This window comes from Mesocricetus auratus, unplaced genomic scaffold, assembly GCF_017639785.1.
Source record: "Mesocricetus auratus isolate SY011 unplaced genomic scaffold, BCM_Maur_2.0 Super-Scaffold_100707, whole genome shotgun sequence".
In the NCBI taxonomy this organism is placed as follows: Eukaryota; Metazoa; Chordata; class Mammalia; order Rodentia; family Cricetidae; genus Mesocricetus; species Mesocricetus auratus.
In genome coordinates this window covers 8,998,879-9,017,942 of record NW_024429269.1, presented here as the reverse complement: position 1 = coordinate 9,017,942, position 19,064 = coordinate 8,998,879, and the positions used below count along the sequence as shown (strand labels likewise).

Below are 19,064 nucleotides of genomic sequence, written 5' to 3'. Positions count from 1 at the left end.
GACAACCTACCATCTTTGCTCAGAACATCCAGGATCAGGAATTTAGGCCCCAGTGCTGGCCAGCAAGGAGTGAGTTTATCCACCTGTGTCAGGTGTGCCTGTGTACCCTGTGGTTGGTAATGACCTGAGCTTCAGAGTCGTGAGCGCCTCAAACTCCTCAGTCTTTGGTGAAGGCACCATTCTTCTGTCATCTGGTGCTCTGCACCGCTCCCCCACTAGGGTGAGTCTTCTGTTTAAGAGTTAAGGACAGTTGTTTCTACAGAGTCTTTTTTTCTTTACATATTGTATACTGGCCTTCCTTTTTGAATAAATCCTGTGGCCCTAAATTCCTGATCTTGGATATTCTGAACAAAGATGGTAATTTATCTGTCTGTCTCTTTCCTTCACAATCATAAACTTTACATGCTGAATTCCCCTGCTGGGAGTGGTTGGTTCTTACAGTCCGTGATGCCTAAGCTTGGTTGTCAACCTGACTACCCCTGGAATTAACTAGAATCCATAAATTGAGGGCATACCTTTGAAGGATTTTGGGGGGGGGGCTTGCTTTGAAGTAGGTGGATCCATTTACTAGTTCTGACTTTTGGGGTGGGGCGACACATGCCTTTGATCGGGATCTTGAGTCCGGAAGACACACCTTTAATCTGGGTTACACCTTCAACTGGAAGTCTATTTAAGGACATAGAAGGAAGCTTTTGCTCTTTGTCTGTTTGCTTTCCCCCTTGCTAGCAAACACTTCCTTCCTAGCATTAGAGCCTACTTCTTTGGGAGTCCAGTGTTTGCTGCCAACAGCTGAGAGATATCCAGACTTGTAGACTGAGCAACTTCTGGATTCTTAAACTTTCCATTTATAGCCAGCCACTAATGGATTAGCTAGACCACAGCCTGTAAGTCATTCTAATAAATCCCACATATATATATATTATACATATATTGTATATGTCTTATATGTTATAATACATAAGTGTGCAACATACCATCATGTTGTGTAATTATATCTAGTATATGTATACATATATTGTGTGTCTGTGTGTATGGGGAGAGAGCTAGAGATTCATTCTATAAGTTCAATATACAGCCCCTGCAAACTTGCTTGGTTTTATCTGCCCAGAAAAAGGTCATGGTGAACCATCCTTATATGCTTAGGAGCTTCTGGACCTGAGTCAGTGTATTTTTTTTAAGTTTGATATTGCCCTTATGGCCAAGCTAAGGGGTCCTTGGTTGCCCAACCTTGTAGATTTAGCATGGTAGATCATAATTCTTACCTTAATAATATGAAGTTGAATAGCATCAACAATATAGAGTGTATAGCTATAACTCATGAAGTGTTCTGTGTGACTTGTACTTTAATTACATGCATGCTAGTTTGATGTTGGGGTTTGAGTGAGGTATATTTTTTATTGTGGGTCATGGTGCAGGGTGGAAGAGGTTTGCTCAGGGAGGGGATTAAATTCTTCTCATCTGAAACCAGGCTGCTGCTGTGTTTATTCTGAAGTCTGTAGAAGGAATAACATGTTTTGCTCTACCTGTGTCCCAGGTTAGATACCTCTGCTCATCCATGAGTAGCAAGACAATGGCATAAAATCATGACTTTCCTCAAAGATAAGATTTAGTGTACATTCTCTTTTACTATGAGGCAAGTGAGTGCTAAAGTCAATTACTTACGATCGAGCCTGGGCACTCCAAGTGTCTTTCAGAAGAAGTCACCAAGCCTGACAACCTGAGTTCAATCCCAGAACCCACGTGGTAGAATGCCATGGCATTCACACAAGACACACACACACACACACACACACACACACACACACACACACACACACACACGACACACACACACGCGCGCGCTCGCGCACGCACACACACAAATGTAACAATTTTTTTTTCAAATTGAGCATTTTAAACAAATGTTGGCTTGAACATACTGTGTGTCAAGCACTGTTCTAGAAGTTGAGAATGGAGCAATAAACGAAACAGACAGAGCCAGCCGTCACACAGCTTATATCCTAGGGTCATTGACATTAGCTTTTAGCTGCAACAGGACACTTCCAGAGCATGGAGTTATAACAGAAACCCAAACCTACAGCCTCACTAAATAAAATGTATCCATAGATACCATGTCTGTGATGGTTGATCTTCAACTGTCACCTCACCTACATTTAGAATCACCTCTGCATGTCTGAGCGCATTGCCAGAGAAATTGAACAGAACACGGAGACCACCCCGTGACTTGGTGTCCCGGACTGAAGAAGAAGGAAATGAGAGAGCCAGCTGAGTGCTAGCATTCATTTCTCTCTGACTTGTGACTGCAGACATGTGACCCACTGTCTCACAGTCCCGTCAAGAGCCTTCCCTGCCCTGGAGGATTGGATCTCCTCAAACCATGAACCAAAATGCATCCCTCCCTCCTTACATTGCTTTTTTTGTAAAATATTTTGTCATGTTGATGAGAATAGTATCTAAACAATAGTGCAAAGGGCTTAGTTTGTAAGAGCCCACTTTTTCCCCTATTTTTTTGAAACAGAGTCTACCTGTGTAGCTCAGGCTGACTTTGAACTTGGCGCAGTCTTCCTGTCTCACTTCCTGTCTCAAGTGCTAGCTTTACAAACATGAGCCACTATGCCCAGCAGAGTCCACATTTTTTAAAATGACTATTTATAGGGAAGCTTAGCTCCTGTTTTTTTGAAATTTTTTTCTACTTATGAATGCTGTGATAGAAAATTTGACTAGTATAGAAAAACATAAAGAGAAAAGTAATCCATAATCTTAACACTCAAAGAAAAGTACCTTTAAAGTTGTGTTGTATTTCCTGTTAATATTTCATCTGCGTAGAATTATGTGTACATGTATACATATGGCTACATGTACATGCATAGTTTGAATTTAAAGGGCTGGAGATATAACTCAGTGGTAGAGCAGTTACTTAGCATGTGTGAAGCCCTAGATTTGATTCTTGACACTAAGAAAGGGGGAAAGGGAGGTAGGGAGGGAAGGAAGAAGGAAGGAACAACAACAAAATCAAGAAACAAACCTAATGTATTTCACATTTTCATCTTTCTGTACGGGGAACTGACCAGGCAGCTAACATGCAGTAGGGCATTGCTCTGCCACTCATTTCCTGACTTTCTCCTTCTCCCCAGAGTGGTATAAGCTTCTCTAAACTGTCCTTTGTCACAGAAAGCACTGTGTCATAGTAGGCTTACATAAACACCGGAAAAGACTTCAGTATGATGGAACAATAGTGGAGAAGGGGTGAGATTCAGTTCTCAAATCACACTGGGTATGCAGTGCATTTCAGAAGGCTTTGTGTGTAGCTAATTTGAGAATCAGTTCTATGTGTAAGTTTTCAGAATTTTTGATAAGATTTTATTGAAAACAGTGGGTAGTTTGTGGTTTTGTTTTGTTTTTTAATATGATTGTCAGCTTTCAGGAACCCACATCAGTTGTAGAAAATGCTTGTTTCTCTTAGATCATTTCTATAACTTGAACATAAATCCTAATTTATACTTCAGTTTATAAGTGAGCATATTATAAATTAGGAAAATAAACCTAAATGTCTCAATTTAAAGAAATAGCTGAGATTCGAGAGTGAACACCATGCTGCTCTTTAAAAAGGATGAAGATATAGCAAACTTATGTGTGAAGAAATTTGAGATGTACTGTAAAAAAGTAAAAAGAAGCTAGAAAGCAATGTGCTCTGTTTTCAAGACTGGTCAAATTCTGAATTCAAACAAGCATGTATGTATGTGTGCCTAAGAACAAGGTCTACGGGACAGAGAGCATTGTTACTTGTGAGTAATTGCAGTGCAATAGAAAGAGCAAAGATTTGCAAACGGTAGAGAGGGGTGTCAGAGTATAGCTCTTAAGAACCATGGAGTTAAAATGTAAAAGCCTTTTTTGAACCAATTAACTAGGAAAAACCTTATTTTGAGTTTGAGTTGTGGAACAAGATGCCATTCTGATTGCAGTTAGAAAAGATATTTCTTGTAATTAATAGCTATGAAAACAAGTGTGTGTAGTTGTTCCTGAAGGTGATCCTAGCACTTGGGAAGTCAAAGCAAGAGGACTGGAAATGAGTTCAGTCTAGCTTGGGCTATCAAAGAAGAGTCTCTTTCAAAAAGCAAACAAGCCAAACACTTCCCTTATAGTGCCCTGGATCTCCAGGGCTGTGTTAAGTGTGCTTTGTGATGTTGGTGAAGGCTGGGAGTTCAGTTCAGCAGTGCTCAGCCACCATTCCTGGGATGAGAGCCTACTTTGAGCCCAATGCCACATACTAATGACAGTGACGTCCACTATGATTGCTGTTTTCATTTGCTGTTTAGTGAACTCTTTGAATACGTTTTATTCAAGTACTTTGTTTATTTGTGGCCTTGTTAAAGTGGAAGACAAAAACGCTATCTAAAGTATTCCCATTACTCACAACTTCTTAACTTCCTTGGAAGAAACACTCTGAGACTGATTTCCCTTGACATTTTCATCTGAATTTCAACTCAAGGTTTTCTGTCCTTTTATTCAGCCTCCTCTTTCTCTTTCTCTCTCTCTTTTTTTTTTTTTGTGGGGTTTTCTCTCCTGTATTTTTATTAGATCCTATTTTTGGTCTTGCCTTAGAGCACCAGATTTATTGCAGTAGTAATATGATTGTCCATAAAAAGAATATTGTATGTCAGTGGATTTTAGAAAATTGAATGTTTGTAAGAATTTAGGAAGTTGGAGTATTATGCATCTTATAAAAAGAAAAGGTATTTCTCTCAGGGTGGGACTTACAGTTTTATTTCTACTTATTTTTAAGATTTGTTTTTAATTATGTGTAAGTATGGGTATGTACATGCACCAAATACAGGTGCCCATGGAGGTCAAATCCAGAAAAGGAAGCTGGACCCCCCCCCCAGTTGGTGTTGCAGATGGTTGCAAACTGTGATGATACCCAAAGTTGGGTTCTTTGGAAAAGCAAGGGATACTCTTAACCTTTGAGTCATCTCTTCTGCAGCCTCTTTGTTCTTTTCTTCAAGGGTATTTTATAGTTCTGACCTGCCCTCGGTACTCTTTTATTAAATGCATTTTGTAGTCTTACCCTACCAGCAGAAGAAAATTAATCCAGGAACAAAAAGGTTTAATGAATCTTGTTACTGTTGTCTGTGGTTATAGCACTGAGTCCGTTTGTTGGTTATAATGTGGGTGTGTTATTTCTGAAATTGAGAATTTAATGAAAACCCATAGTATGTGTTTCACTTAATGTTGTGATATTGTTTGGAATTGTAACGTTAAATTTAATATATACCATATGTGAATTTATTTTTTTCATATGTTTCTGGATCTGAGAAGAACAGCTTTACCTAAGAGCATTCTATTTCATGATCTGGTTTCTACTTTTCAGGAAAAAAAATAATCAAATAAACAAAAAACAGAAGCCAACATGTGCTTCCTAACTTAATTCCTCTTACCTGGATGTGCTGTATTCACACTTTGCTTCTCACTAAAAAGAAATTGAAAGCACACTCACAGCAGATGTGATGGTACACACCTGTAATCCCCATCCTCAGGAGACTGAGCTCTACAAGTTCAAGCCAGCCTGGGATATATAGAGAGAGCTTTTCCTCTTAGGAATTTAGAGAACATGACTTCTTAAGAAGCCCGTTTTGTTCTCCTGAATGGTTCTTTGAAGGCCCCTTTTTGTCTAATACCATGGCCTCATAGCAATGAAGAGCAGACACTGGATTTTAGATTACAGGGCTATACCGTCACTAATTAGTGCTGTCCGCAATCAGTAGTGAAGGTCTCTTCTTGACAGCAGTGATACTGTAGTAGTCTCTCTGTCCTGTCCTTTTCGTAGCCACTGTGGCTTAGCCACTGTTTATCCAGTGCCATACTGTTGGTTTCTCATAGTTCACTGGCTGAATAAGATGTCTATCCAGATCTATTGCTCCTTCAAAGGCTGTGCCTATGTCTTTTTGTCCCACTATAGCAGGAAACCAGAGTTTCCCAGAAAGAGGAAAAGAATGAATTCTCAGCTACAGGGGACTGCTGGGCATTTTGTGAATGCCACCAATTAGAATAGGGATAGTCCCTGATTTGTTTTTCAGTTTCCTCTTTCTCCAAATTAGCCAAAGCAGATGGGAGTGCACTAAGAGAAACCAGAACAGATAAGTTGGGGATATGCCCAAAGCATTCGTCCTCTAGAATTTCCTCCATATTCTGGTTTTGCGAAAGCCAAATTGAATATCTTTAGCAACTACTAGGGCCACACAGTTAACTCCACCTGAAATGAAAATGAAAAGAAAGAAAAGCTAGAGGTATCTCCACATATGGGCAGCCCAGCAGTCTTCTAAGAGAAAAGGTAGACAGCAGGTTCTTTGCTCTGTGGTGTGGAGACCAGGCTAGCCTTGAACTCGTAGAGACCCACTTGCCTCTGCCACTTAAGTGGGGTTAAAGGTGTATGCTTCCATGCCCAGACCATAGTGACCATAATTTCTGATTCTTTTTTATTGTTGTTTTTGGTTTCCTAGTTAGCTCTCCCACTCTTGTGAACCCAGAACCAGCTCTCTCACCTCCCACAGGTGGTAATGGGTAAGAGGGGCCATCTTTCCCTCACCCGTAGCCCACATGGTAGATGAGGGGAAGCAGTGTCAGCTCTCCTGCTTTCATGCCCTCAGGGTCAACCTACCTGCACCCCACCACCACAGGGCTAGCTCTAGTGTGCTTCCCAGATGAGGGGCATGCCTATGGAGAGGGGTGGTATATTTATACGTATGATTTTATTCTTGTCTATGTTCCCCATTTGGAAGCTGTATTTGGTAATTTTGTTCATTTTCCTCTAATTAAAGTACTTTCAAATTTACTTTTCTTCATTTCTTTGAAGACTTAAGGATTTTTTTTTAGTAGTGTGGTGTTTAGTTCTCAATTATTTGGGAGTTTCTCAGACATTTTATTACTGACTTGAAAGTTAATATGACCTAGGCTGTTAATCTTCAAGCTTTTTATGTATCATAGAGTATGACCTGTCTTGGTAAATGCATTTAGAAATGTATCTACCCATATACATTTAGAAACAACGCGTGTGTGTTTTTGTTCAGTCTTCTGTACTACTGCTGATATTCTAACACTTTCCTGTGAATTATTGAGAAATGACTTTATATTTTGGACTACAGCTGTATTTTTATTCTTTTAGTTCTCCCATTATTTTCTTAATGTGTGTTGAAGCTTTTCAGTTAGGCACAAAAATATTTAGAATGCTTGTGACCTTAATGGATTGACCCTTTTGTAATTGTCTTTATCCTTGATAAGTCTTGCCTAGAAATGAAATAGGCTACTTTATTCAACATGTAGTTGGGTTTGGTCTTTCTTTCCTCCTTTCTTTTTTTCCTTCCTTCCTTCTTTCCTTCCTTCCTTCCTTCCTTCTTTTTTTTTTTTAGTCTTGCCTAGAAATGAAATAGGTTACTTTAAGCAACATGTAGTTGGGTTTGGTCTTTCTTTCTTTTCTTTTCTTCTTCTTTTTTCCTTTCTTGAGACAGGGTCACTATGCAGTCCCGAGTCGGGGTAGCCTTGGAGGTGAGCTCTCCCCAAGCGGTACTGCCAACTCTCCTGTTGCAGTATCCAACGAGGAGCAGGGCCCAGGGCCAGTAAACAGCAGGCCGGCTCCACACAGCACAGTTCCAATGATCTCCATGCCAACACAGGCCATGACCATCACGGGCCATGACCATGACCACTGGCCCAGACTTGGCCCCCAGCAACAGCTTGGGCCCAGACACCCAAGCACCATGGCTCCCATGGCAGCATAGGCTATTCAAATCAGCACAGCCCTGGTGGCAGCATGGCCCCGTGACTCCAGGTGGCAGCACTAACCACTCAGATCAGGATGTCCCTGGGGGCAGCATGGTCCTTGGACACCTGCATGGCCACAGGTTGCAGCCCAGACTCCAGGCATCTATGTGGCCTTTGGTGGCAACATGAGCCACAAACATCAGTACAGACCATGGCTGTGGTACGGCCACAAATACAGACATGGTCCTAGGCAGCCTCCCAGCCTAGATGTCACTATGGTCCCAGATGGCAGTGCAGGCCACCGGGACCAACATGGCCCCACGTGGCAGCCCAGACCCCCGACATGGACATGGTCTTCAATGGTCTCAGGAGCCGCAGTCATCACTACCGACCTTGACCGCGGCAGGGCCACAGACCCAAACACAGCCCTTGGCCACAGCCCTGGTCCAGATGATCCCATGGCCCCAGTTGACAGCCCTAGTCACCCAAATCAGCCTGGCCCTGGCAGTGACATAGCCTCCCTCGGCCACCAACATGGTCACAGGTTGTGTCTCAGACCGCAAGCACCCATGTGGACCCTGGTGCTAACATGGACAAGGGATATAAATACATACCTCGGCCATAGCAGGACAAAGGACCCAGACATGATCCTCGGCAGCAGCCTGAGACAGGTTGTCACCTTTGCCCAGGTGGGTGTGCAGGCCACCCAGGGTAGAATGGCCCTCACTACAGTGTAGCTTTCAGAAACCAACATGGCCCAGGTGGTGGCCAAGACCACAGGCTTTTGCATGGCCTCCAGCCTCTACAGGAGCCACAGATATCAACACAGACACCCTTGGCTGCTCCAGGACCCCGGATCAAGACCTATGTCATAACCCAGGCCCAGACATCTCCCTGGACTCCGGTGGCCAGCTGACCATTCACGTCAGTCTTTCCTTACCACGCTCACGTCTCTAGATCTATTTCCCAAGTCCATGAACCATCTACCTCCCTCTCCCGCCTCCCCACCCTGTGCTCTCTCACTACAGGGATGCTAACTGCCCAGTGCCAGGACTTTGATTGGGTCACAGGTTGCGCTGGGTGAGGTACTGCCCACCCTAGCCACAAGGGACATAGCATGGAGCTGTTGTCTTTCCTCTCTCCCGTGCCTAGCTCTAGAGACCGGGGCAGTACTTGGTGTGATGATACCTGGTGCCAGGTGAGCTGCCAGTTGATTGTGACCCCTACAGACTCAAAAAGCAGGAGGTGGGGGGTAGGAGAGTGGGGGGGCACGCATCAGTGTCCACTGCTGATTCAGGCCCATGTGGGACCAGTGGCTCCTGGTTATAACTTCTGTTTTATTGCTATGGTCAGAGAACGAGGACAGTCTCATTTCATCTTTTAGAAAAAGTAAAATAGATGTCTTTGTGGTCTAATGGATCATCGTATTAATTATATATATTTCTGTGGGGGGTGGGGTGGGACTCTAGGCCTTTGTACATGTTGAACAGATTAGGTGAGTGCTCTACCATTGAGCAACATCTTTGTCCCTTAGGGATCTTACTTTCTACAGTGAGTTTTGAATTCCTGTTTATTCATACAAGGTCTTTTGGTTTTAAACATTTGTCTTGTGGTTTTCTTAAGAATCACTCTTACAGATTCTGAATTCCTTTGATTATTGTAGGATTCTTGAGAATATATCCAAGGTGTGAGGAACTTAATAACCCGAACCAATTTCGAATAACTTGGATTTGACATCAAGAACTGGGTGTGTCTGTTAACCCAGCACTTGGGAGGCTGATAGTTCAAGTTAAGTAGATTTGACTTAAACATTGAGGCACTTCTTTGAAAGGGGGGGGGGGGGAGAAAGACCTACAGACTAGAACATAAAATTGATTTTTTTTCAAATGTGATTGAAAGAATTTTTTGGTTAATCTCTAGACAAATTTGATACCTATTCTTTTCTTAGGTATTTAAATTCCTAAGTATGTATAGTATATTTAAAGTTTGAAATTCTGTTTTAGCTGGGAATATAGCTCAATGATAAAGCACTTGATTAGCATTCACAAGGCTCTGGATTTGATTTCCAGCACTGTAAAACAGAACCTAGTACCCCCCAACTTCACTGCTTTAGATGAACCTCCTTAAATATATATATTTATGGTGTGTATGTGTGCACATGTGCCACTCTGTACATGTGGTCATTGTCAGTTCTCTCCTTCTGCCATGTAGGTCCTGGAGATTGAACTTGGGTCACCAGACTTTAAGGCAATCACCTTTATCTGCCTAGCTGTCCCACTAGCCCCAGATTCTATATTTCAAGGTCAAATTTTATATTCTTATTTTTCTTCAGGCATTTAAACCGCTATTTAGAAATATTTAAACTTTAAATGAGTTCATACTCTTAGAGATACTTTAGTTCTGTGGAGAAAGATTAGTGTATGAGTAATAGGTCCCATAACTACTGTTGTTAGATCTGTATTGGGAGTTCTGTCGGGAGAAAAACCACGGACTGTTGCATATTGGAGGTTTGGGGCCATAATGTAATATAACTCTAAAGAGCTGTAATTGACTGGGAATTTCGGTTCCAAAGAATCCTAAAAATGCCATTGGAGTCACCTTTTCCCTCTACTTTTCCCAAAGCCTAGTCTTCAGACTATGCAGAAAGAGACATAATTTTAAGGTATTTTACTATACAATTATAGATGTGAGTATTTTTTAAATGTTCTCTGTAGCCTTTCTAATTCACACTTCAAAGGGTAGTGGAGCTTGACCACAAATGCTTATATAGAAAACTTTCTGTTGAAATAATTGCATCTAGTTTTCAATAAAACATTAAGAGGCTCTAGTTAGATTTCTGATGTCTGTATTTTTCTGTGTTCTTATAATTGTCTCCTTATAACTGCAAGTGTTGATTTGCATTTGAAAACATAATGTACTAAAACTTAACTGCATTTTATAAATTTACACTGCTAAAATTAAATTATAAACAATCTGAAGTCTCCCTTGTTTTCTGGTTAGATTGGTAGTGCCTGCATAGCTCTTTTACTGCACGTTCTCATCATGACAGAGCTTCCTCCCTGAGGAGCCAACACATTAGTAGTCAGGTCTGTTGTTATTACTGTCAATAAGCAGTTGCTGGGAGTCTTCATTTATATCTTTAAGCAAGATGTTCTAACCAGCTTAATCATTTGACAAAATCCCATATAGGAATTGGTTTAAGACTTAAAGCCAGAAAAGTGATGGCAAATTTTTCTTTTGTTTATCTTCAGACTTTTCTTTTTGCCCAAGAATTAAGTTTGCCTCTGCTTAATTGCTTTACAGGCATTCTTGTAGTGTTACACAATAGGGGAGGGAGGGAGAAAAAGGAGCTCTGACTGTGTGGTGTGTATGTCAAACCCCGTGCTAGAGAGGGAGAGAACGAATAAGCAAGCTGGTTTGACCAGAAACAGAACTGCCTATGACAGATTAAGAGACAAGCGAGGCTTGGAATCCGAGAGCAAGCAGAGTGGAAATTTACTGCAGCTCTCTGTGAGTGTTCAAGTGATCATTTTCTTCTAACGTTTTCCGGTGGAACTGTTACTCTTCAGAGAGTCAGAAAGTCAAGACGGGATTGTGCAGCCTTTCCCCACCACTCTTGAGTGGGAGGAGGCACTCTTTATTAAATGGAAGAGAAAGGCTACTTCATCTAAAGTGCTTTGAACCTGAGAAAAGAGCTGTCTTCAGCACCTCACCATGGGTCTTCTTTTTGTTGCTTAGACAAGCTGGAGAGTTTCTGTAGCCCTCGGTGAGTATCAGCAAGGTTGTCTGTATTTGTTTGGGTTAAAGAAAGTGAATTAATAAGGCATTCTTGAGTTCTACAGCCATGCTTATATGTTCACGTTAAATTAGACTGTTGCTTGTTTCTGTGCACGATGAACTGCTGTTACTAGGAGAGGTCTGAGAAAACAACAACTACAAAACAATACTTCTCTGTTGCCTAAGGCACTTGAATCCTTGCCAGCTTTTCTGTGTCCTCCAAATATCTTATTCTGGAAATGGTTTTTTATTTACAGTTTCCAAAAAGAAAACAGTGGCAGAGTTCTGTTCTTCACATTTCTCTATCAAGTGTTTGAAGATTTGGAAGTTATCTATCTGCATATTGTCAATAAATTTAAAGCTGTTGTTATGGTATTTGATATTATGGGTTATTATGAATTATCATCCCACCGTAATTCAACTAAAGCATTAGTATTAAGTGAAAGTACATATAATTTAAATGTTGAATGCTACTATGAAATCCAAAGTAACACCTGGTTTCTCCAAAATTCTATAAGAAAAATAAAAAGGAGATAATTTACCGATATAACTTACCATTGATGTTAGATGACTGAATATACATTTTTAGACATAAGTGTTAAGCAGTTATTTTCTTCTTATAGTGATGCCAAGTTATCATATAGACAGGCATGTGGCTCTCTTGCAGAGAATGTAACTAGAAGTATATGTATATAACAGAGCAAAGAAAGTAAATTCTTACTACATTTATTTACATTCCAATAAAGCTTTCATTTGTGTAATCTTTAATAGGATATTGTATATTCTCTACAGCTGCATATTGTATACAGGTATAAACATGTGTTAAGTAAAAAAGGTGTGCATATAAAATATGCGATTATTCTCCTGTAGAAGGAAGTACATATTGTTAACTATTTAATTGATTCATTGCATAAAGACAGCTATTTTGAGGAAACTTTCTGTTCTATTCTCCTGTAGAAGGAAGTACATATTGTTAACTATTTAATTGATTCATTGCATAAAGACAGCTATTTTGAGGAAACTTTCTGTTCTACCCTGTGCTAGTCTCCAAAAATATGTGCCTTCAGTTATTGATTCAAGTGAGTCTTTTAAGGCAGAAAAAAATTAATTAAAATGAAGACTCCTGCAGAGAGCCAGTAAACACACAGCAGTCTTAGAGCCTGACATAAAACGGCTTGCTTTTCCAGTAGCTCCTCTATTCTATGTGTACAGAAGCCTGTAGAACTGGTTTTCTTTTGTGGCTTATTTTTTTTCCTCCAGTTTGTTGATCTAATGTATAAGAATCAACTCAGTTGGTCTGTGGAAACTTCTGAACAAACTGTCATACACTTAGGTCAACACTTTTACTTCTTTTTTTTTTTATTATGGTGGGTCTTTAAATTTTTTATAGATTTTATTTAAATTAGAAACAATCATATTTTACATATCAATCCCAGTTCCCTCTCCCTCCCATCCTCCCATGCTCCCCACCAACCACCCCCCCATCCACTCCCCAGAGAGGGTGAGGCACTTTTACTTCTTTATGTAATATCAATACTACAGCCTTAGATGGATGGAATTTACATTAAACTTGACAGTCTTCTGGGGGGAAATTGCTTTAGTAATTTGCTAATGTTATGCAGTAATGGCACCATTTCTTAAGCCCAACAGTAATGTAAATACAGAAATAAAGAATATGTCATGCCAGTTTACAATGCTTTATTTCAGAAGTTCATTTGTGAGCAGACTGCTGAGTGTAAGAACCCATTTCCCTGAGAAATCATTTATCAAGTGGCTGGTAGGCTTTTATTATTGGCTGAGAATATAGTTTATTCGAACTACAGAAAGACCATTGTCACCTTGTGAGAGATTAAAAAATCAGTTCTAGTGTCCAAAACCGAATGTGAAACAACCATGGGAAGTTTCTTTATTTCTGCTCCATATTGATACCTAAAGAAAAGTAAGTGTAATACACAGTAGGTGCATTTGGAAGGATGCTGCTTAAATGGGATTCTCAGGTACTTCCAAAGTTGTTTTCAACTTTTATAGTGTCAATCTAACATTGCTGTCAGAGCTTTCTCTTGGTATAGGAAACTATCCCTTTGTGTAGCAGTCCTGAAGTCTAGTACATTGAGTAACACATAGTAGGCATCTGACAAGAGTACCACTTGAGGACTGGCCTGCTTCTGTGGCCAACATCAATGGAATGGAGAGGCTGGTGAGATGGGTTGTCAGTACAGTGTTTGCCATCCAGGAACCCTCTTAAACATCCAGTTATGATGATAGTGCTAGAGAGGTGAAGCTAGGATTCTAGAGCTTGCCAGTCAGCTAATCTTGCTCAGTTGCTGAGGTCCAGATTCAATGAGAGAGCCTGTCTCAGTAAAATAAGGTAGAAAGAAGCAGAGGAAGACACTCAACATTAACCTCTGGCCTTTGTGTATACCCACTCACACATACATATGCAAATATGAACAACACAGTCAGAAACTTTCCCCCACCACCACAATAGAGAGGGAGTAACACAAAGAGAGAGGAATAGCTTTACCAAAGTATCCAAAAATGTATGTGGGCTTAAGGGCACAATTTTTCTATTATAAGAAAGAGACTGAGTTATGAGATGTGAACACATATCTATACTGGGGACAGTATGGAAAAATGTGGCCAGACAGTGAATAGTTGTTGTAGGCTACACTTACCTGGAATTGTCCTTTCTTCTTTTCATTCCAGAATAATTTAAAAGTAATGATTTCTCTAAGTGGCAATAATAGGTTCTTAATTAATATTTATTAAATAAATAGATTTGGACACTTTCCTGTTGTGTGCATGTACATACGTATTTATATTGTCACTTAGAGAAACTAGCCCATTTCCTTTAAAAGGAAAAAATTCATTATAACCATATTGACATTCATATTACTTATTGTCATACTCACCCTTCCATTGGTAATTAAAATAATTGCTTAAACAGAAATCATTACTGTCTATAAGTGTGAAAACATACTTTCTAACTTTGTGACTGAAGTTTCCAGCAGGGACTCATCAAACTTCTTCCAACTTTGGAAACACAAAGGAGTATATTAATATATCAGCAGAAAAATTAAATCCATTGTGGGTGTATACTGCGTAAGAAGTAGCTCCAGCTGAATCACTTTCATGTCTATACTCTTTGGTAATATTTTCATAGGCTAACAGGAGACAGGTGCAGCACTTACTGATGCTGTGAAGTAATTGTTTTCACAGTACATTTGCAAATCAGACTAATGTCAAGAATGGAATCTAACCAAAATTCAGTGTCCTGTACACTATGTAGTGCTTGCAGGGAAGACTGAAAAGTACTTGAGTATCAGTCTCTTGATTATTATTTTATAGTGTGTGTGTGTGTGTGTGTGATGCACGCACACTTGCTCATGTGCCGTGGTGTGAGTATGAAGGTCAGAGGATAACTTGAGGTTACTGGTTCTTTCCTGGCACCACGTGGGTTTCAGAGATTGAACTCAGGTCATCAGGTTCAGCCGCAAGCAATTTTAACCTAAGCCATTTCAGCAGCTCCTGATTTCTGCTGTAAAGAAAACCACTTGGGGATATCAGTGAGCCTTAATGCTTTCATTACAGCAACTGGTTTGGGAGGATACTGATCTAACTATACACTGAGATTGTAAAACTGTAATATAAAACATCACTCATTAATAGTCATTCATAGTTAATAAATGTAGACCGTTTTCGCTCCTGTAAATGGTTGAAGCCGTCAGCAGAGATGTTACTGTGAAGCTAATGAAGTTCCTGGCTTTTTAGCAGTAGTGAGTTCCTAAAATCAAAATAAATATGTCAGTACTTTTATGTCTTCCTAACCTCATTTATTATTGATTCTGTTTTTAAACGTATATATCATAGTGCACGGCAAGTAAAGCATAGTTACTAAAAGACATGAGTCTCTCTTATCGGAGAGATTTGTTCTCAGGTAAGTCAGACCAAGGTGTCTAGATGAATGAGAATTCATAAGACATTTCTCACAAGTATTCTATTTCTGTATAAATTATTCATTTAAAAAATATCTCTCCCACGCAGACACTGTTAACAAAACAAACCATATAAACACTAAGTCAAGCCAAGCCTGGTGGTGTACACCTGTAATCCTAGCACTAAAGAGGTTAGAGGAAGGAAGTCGTTCAAATTAATCATTTGACCCTCTAGAGCAATGGTTCTCAGCCTGTGGGTTGTGATTGCTAGGGGGTCAAACAACCCTTTCATAAGGGTCACCAATTAAGACTATCAGAAAACAAAGATACGTGTATTACAGTTCATAGCAGAAGGTAAATTATAGTTATGAAGTCACAACAAAAATAGCTTTATGGTTGGGGGTCACCACATCATGAGGAACTGTATTAAAGAGTCATAACATTAGGAAGGTTGAGAACTACTGTTCTACAGTAAAGAATTATCTGTGAAACCATTTTTTAATTTATTCTTTTAAGTTTCATTTTACATTCCAACCACACTTCTCCCTCTCACCCCACCCCCAGCCCACTCCTCCTCACATGTAAGGTCTCCCATGAGGAGTCAAGAAAGTCTAGCACAATAGGTTGGGGTTGGGCCAAGCACCTCTCCCATGCATTAAGGCTGAGCATGGCTTCCCACCATAGCGAATGGGCTCCAACAAGCTAGCTCATATACCAGGTTTGTATCATGGTCCTACTGCCAGGTGCCTCTCAGATAGTCCAAGCTTCACCCCTGTCTCCCACATATGGAGGGCCTAGTTCAGTCCTCTCTGGAGTCTCCACAGCTGTCAGTCTGGAGTTCATGAGTTTCCATGAGCTTTGTTCAGCTGTCTCTGTAGATTTCTCCATCATGTTCTTGACCTTTCTTGCTCATACATTCTCTCCTCTCTCTCTTTGACTGGATTCCTGGAGCTTGGCCTGGTGCTTGGTAAGGGATCTCTGCGTCTGGGTCCATCAATTACATTTTTTATACTTTTATCGGTAGTCGGCTGATTTTCACTTAAGTCTGTCAAAGTACAAAATTCATTTGTGGTTTCTCATAACATTGGAATGCATATTTAAAAGTTGAAATAAGGTTGGAAGGTACTTTGTAATAAATAATAGCTAATGCTGTGGCATATGTAACCATAGTGATGTATTTTGTAATTTATCTGTGACAGCAGTTCTCAGTTTTTATTTTGGTAGGAGTAACTTTGGACAAAGCAAATATAAAACTTTTAGGCTCATTTTTCAATTTTAAAACTCACATCTAATCAAATTTATCCATTTTAAAAGAACAATTTAATCAGCACTGTATACTCAAGATTTATTGAATTTAAAATGCATCTTTATATGCCTAGTCATTTGCTATTGATGTATTCTTACTGCATTTATTTCTGTCTGTGCTCCTTTTGGAATACAGATAAAAGAATGCCAACCATTGGAACTTCCTGAATGTCTTTTAATGTGGTGGTTGGTGGGTATATTGAGGGTGTTTAAGAAAGGTTCATTTGGAAGACTTGGGGTATAGCTCAGTGGAAGGGGATTGTAAAGCCAGGACTCCCATTACCACCACTGTAAAAGGAACAAAAGTAGTTGGGTTTGTTTGGGGCTGTTGATGTAGCTCAATAGTAGAGCACTTATCTAGCATACAAAAGACCCTATACTTAGTTCCCATGCACATCTACACACACATGTACACACACATGCACATGTTTTAACTTACAAGCTGTGGGAATCTTGGAAATGGTCTCAACTTGTTCACTGTCGATTGAAAAATAAACTTAGGTTTAAAAAAAGAAAGTTTCTTCTGAGTTAGTTTTTTTTTAAAGTAACAAGTTGGCAGTTGAGGTCAAACAGATGCTTTTGTGCTTGTTCTATTCCTAAGATTCCCTTTACTTCAGAGATAGATTTAGCACTCCCTTTAAAAGCCCAGTGAAACCTTTGAGTTTAAAACCTACTGAACAGCACTGTTGGGAGTGAGAAGAAAGGTCTAGAAATGTTCACTAAACACCCAAGGCAGACACTTAACACTCCTTTGAAATATTTGAAGCAAGATACCAGCAAGGACATGCAATGCCTCACGCACCCTCTTTCCAAGTACACCTCTCCATTTAAATTGCTCAGATGACTGACCTTGGCCATCCTTAGTGGCTCTTACACACAAGTTAGGAGTGCTGCCAAAGTCTACTACACAACCTCCCTGCCTGTGTTTGCTGGGCACAGAGCTAAATGATCCTTTTGGCTTTCTCTCTAGAACCTGAGCCAAGTACCACTCTTCATGAAATTTCATAGCCAAAGAAATTATATTTGACTAATGACTTGAAAAGATGGGGAGGGTCGGAATTCCACAGTGTGAACTTTAAAACAAAAAGGCTGTTTAATAATTTTAAGTACTCTATGAGAGGTATTTCCATGCATTTATCTTTTATTAAATAGTTTGACTGTGCTATCCAGAGGTATCTACTATTAACTCTGTGTGAGTGTGTGTGTGTGTGTGTGTGTGTGTGTGTGTGTGTGTGTGTGTGTGTGTGTGTGTGTGTGTGTGTGTGTGCATGTCGCGGGGAGCTACACAAGCACATATATGTTTGGAAACCAAAGGACAGCTTGAGGTATATCTCAAGAAGGCTGTCAACCTTTTTGAAACAGTTCTCTCACTTGGACCTGGGACTCACAGTTTAGACTAGGCTAGCTGACCAGCAAGCCCTGAGATCCACCTATCTCTACTTTTCAAATATACAAGTTTCAAGTGCATACCACCTCAGCCAGCTTTTAAGTCAATTCTAGAGACTGAATATGTTTCCTCATGCTAGTGCCACAAGCACTTTGCAAACGGAGCCAAACTATTAGCTTTTTAAAAGTATTTTTATTGTGCATAAGCTCTGGGTTTGTATTTCTGTTTGCATTGCATAGTTGCATCATGCCCTGTAATGTGAACATGACATTGTTTCCAACAATAAATTTCCATTCTATGCCACATTGTTTAGAAACATCATCATAGTCACAAATTGTGTTTCATCAAACCTAAGAGGCTCTTGGTGGTAAAGAACATGACTAATTTATCTGTCACTTAAAGTAGGGGGGCAGTGGGTCCTGCCAGTTAGTGTGAAGCATGATCAACCAAGAGACGCGTCTAGGGTTTAGAGGTGTTAGTATTTAGAAAACTTTTCTTTCCATTTGGATAAACCCACATTTACTACTAGTATATAGGATGGTTGTATCATTATTTATTTATTTCCTGTTTTTGAGACATGTAGAGTCTTCTTGGGTTTTTCACTCTTATAATAAATACTGTAATAAACCTGTTCTATATAAATTTGAATATAAAGGTGGGATAATATAATTATTTTAGGTTGTCAGAAGTGAGTTTACTTTTAAGTCAGGTTATACCTAACATTCTAGAACTGTAAGACCAAATTATTGTGCAACGGTAACTCTCACCAATTAGTAATGAAGAGCCAGTTGCATTGGACATCATTCAGCTAGAGCTTTGTCAACATAGTAACAACTAGCCAGGTATAGTGCTGCACCCCTGTAATTCCAGGACTTAGGAGACAGAGACAAAAGAATCAAAAGGCC

At 39.9% G+C, this 19,064-nt stretch overlaps 1 protein-coding gene across 6 annotated transcripts in view; it reads left to right on the top strand.

Annotated features, from left to right (window-relative positions):
- The window catches only part of Cab39l (calcium binding protein 39 like), a 106,174-nt gene that overhangs the window by 26,969 nt on the left and 60,141 nt on the right, over positions 1–19,064 (top strand). Inside the window, exon 1 of one of the 6 annotated variants that reach the window (XM_040740539.1) lies at positions 11,152–11,521. The exons of the other annotated variants lie outside the window; for them this stretch is intronic. The gene's annotated coding sequence lies outside the window, so the exon portion shown is untranslated. Of the gene's footprint in view, positions 1–11,151; positions 11,522–19,064 lie in introns of those variants that run through there. 6 annotated transcript variants of the gene reach the window in all.